Source organism: Triticum dicoccoides, chromosome 6A (assembly GCF_002162155.2).
Source record: "Triticum dicoccoides isolate Atlit2015 ecotype Zavitan chromosome 6A, WEW_v2.0, whole genome shotgun sequence".
Taxonomy (NCBI): Eukaryota; Viridiplantae; Streptophyta; class Magnoliopsida; order Poales; family Poaceae; genus Triticum; species Triticum dicoccoides.
Genome location: NC_041390.1, coordinates 511,129,186 through 511,132,127, shown reverse-complemented (window position 1 = coordinate 511,132,127; position 2,942 = coordinate 511,129,186). Strand labels below are relative to the sequence as shown.

Sequence of the window (2,942 nt, the reverse complement as noted above, 5' to 3'; positions counted from 1 at the left end):
GGAAAATAAGAGATTATGACCCGACGAGGAGGATGCTCACCGAAGCTTGCAATCCAAACATTCGCCGATCCACAACCTGCAATACTATCCCACACAACCACGCTCAAAGTCGTGGAGCACGGGATAGGTGCAATCCGCAAGGGAAACCATGAACTCTAACCCACGCAACATGATCTAGTCATGGAGCATGAATTAGGAGCAATTTCTCAAGGAATCACGAGAATAAGGATAACAAGAGCTCTCCAATCTCAGGAGGAGTCTATGTCTTTGGTCTTTGATAGAAATGGCAGAAGTCCCCAACGAAGGGAAGAGCTAGCCTATTTATAATCGGGACAACCCCCTGGATAGGTGTGAAAGAGAACTAGCTTCTGGATCTAGCTTAGGTGTGAAAGGGAACCATCTTTGTTTGACTAAATGGCTTCAAGAATTAATGAGGTAGCTTTTGGAATACTCTCGTTGGAGGTGGTTGGTAGTTCCCGACCAAACATTGTTTATTGGGGTCGAACAATGTTTGATTCAGCAGAAAACTCGAGTTCTGGAAATCTTTCACAAGTTGGGATATCCAAACTCATGCAAAACATTGTTTCGTCAGAATCGCAACAATGTTTCTTTAGTAGACAACTCATTCTTCATGAATTCCTAACTTTGTTTCCTCATCATAAAACATTGTTTTGCACGGACTGAAATGTGTTTGGCCTTCTTTGATATCGCACCTGAGTTCAACCAACAACAAAGGGGGTGAAGGCCCAACCATGTTTTCAAGGCCAAATGATAGACTTAAGTTGGCGTTCACCTGATCATGTATTTGCATTGCGCGACTTCTTGTGATTGGACCGTTGATGGTTGGTGGTGTGGTGCCCATGGTTGGGATGTCCTCATCATCCTCCCCCTCTTGAGAACGAGTCGTTCTCGACTCTAAAGGCCCAAAGTATGGGGAAAGATTGGAGATATTGAAGGTCGGGCTAACACCATATTCTTCTGGAAGATCGATCTTGTATGCATTGTCGTTGATCCTCTCGAGCACCACAAATGGTCCATCGCTGTGTGGCTGCAACTTGCACTTGCGTTGCTCTGGAAAATGGTCCTTCCGAAGGTGTACCTAGACCAAATCACCTTGCTCGAACACCAGCTTCTTCCTGGTCTTGTTTACCCGCTTCGCATATTGTTTAGTCATTTTCTCAATGTTCTCCTTTGCCTGGGCATGAAGTTTCTTGACGAAATCAGCACGCTTGCTTGCATCAAGGCTAGTTCGTTCCTGTAGTGGCAAAGGCAAAAGATCGATGGGAGCAATAGGTTTGAAGCCATAAACAAGTTCAAATGGGCAAAATTTAGTGGTCGAATGTACCGCCCTGTTATACACGGACTCCACATGAGGTAGGCACTCTTCCCACATCTTCAAATTCTTCTTGAGGACTGCTCACAGCATCATCGATAAAGTCCGGTTGACAAATTCAGTTTGTCCATCAGTTTGTGGGTGGCATGTCATGGAAAATAGGAGCTTGGTGCCAAGTTTTCCTCATAAGGTCTTCCAAAAGTAGCTCAGAAATTTGGTATCGTCTGACACAACCGTATGTGGTACTCCATGTAGCCGCACAACTTCCCTGAAAAACAGATCAACAATGTGTGAAGCATCATCGCTCTTATGACATGGGATAAAATGTGCCATTTTGCTAAAACGATCAACTACCACAAACACCGAGTCACTCCCCCTCTTAGTCCATGGTAAACCAAGAACAAAATCCATAGAAATATCTTCCCACAGAGTATTCGGAACAGATAGAGGAGTATATAAACCATGAGGATTCAAGCAGGACTTAGCTTTGTGGCAAATCTTGAAGGAAATATGCCCTAGAGGCAATAATAAAGTTATTATTTATTTCCTTATATCATGATAAATGTTTATTATTCATGCTAGAATTGTATTAACCGGAAACATAATACATGTGTGAATACATAGACAAACAGAGTGTCACTAGTATGCCTCTACTTGACTAGCTCGTTAATCAAAGATGGTTATGTTTCCTAACCATGGACAAAGAGTTGTCATTTGATTAACGGGATCACATCATTAGTTGAATGATCTGATTGACATGACCCATTCCATTAGCTTAGCACCTGATCGTTTAGTATGTTGCTATTGCTTTCTTCATGACTTATACATGTTCCTATGACTATGAGATTATGCAACTCCCGTTTGCCGGAGGAACACTTTGTGTGCTACCAAACGTCACAACATAACTGGGTGATTATAAAGGAGCTCTACAGGTGTCTCCAAAGGTACATGTTGGGTTGGCGTATTTCGAGATTAGGATTTGTCACTCCGATTGTCAGAGAGGTATCTCTGGGCCCTCTCGGTAATGCACATCACTGAAGCCTTGCAAGCATTGCAACTAATGAGTTAGTTGCGGGATGATGTATTACGTAACGAGTAAAGAGACTTGCTGGTAACGAGATTGAACTAGGTATGGGATACCGACGATCGAATCTCGGGCAAGTAACATACCGATGACAAAGGGAACAACGTATGTTGTTATGTGGTCTGACCGATAAAAGATCTTCGTAGAATATGTAGGAGCCAATATGAGCATCCAGGTTCCGCTATTGGTTATTGACCAGAGACGTGTCTCGGTCATGTCTACATTGTTCTCGAACCCGTAGGGTCCGCATGCTTAAGGTTACGATGACAGTTATATTATGAGTTTATGCATTTTGATGTACCGAAGTTTGTTCGGAGTCCCGGATGTGATCACGGACATGACGAGGAGTCTCGAAATGGTCGAGACATAAAGATTGATATATTGGAAGCCTATGTTTGGATATCGGAAGTGTTCCGGGTGAAATCGGGATTTTACCGGAGTACCGGGAGGTTACCGGAACCCCCCGGGAGGTATATGGGCCTTAGTGGGCCTTAGTGGAAGAGAGGAGAGGTGGCTAGAGATGGG

General features: G+C 43.6%; 1 pseudogene; it reads right to left on the bottom strand.

Moving 5' to 3' along the window:
• Positions 1–622: 622 nt before the first annotated feature.
• The window catches only part of LOC119315934, an 18,404-nt pseudogene continuing 16,084 nt past the window's right edge, over positions 623–2,942 (bottom strand).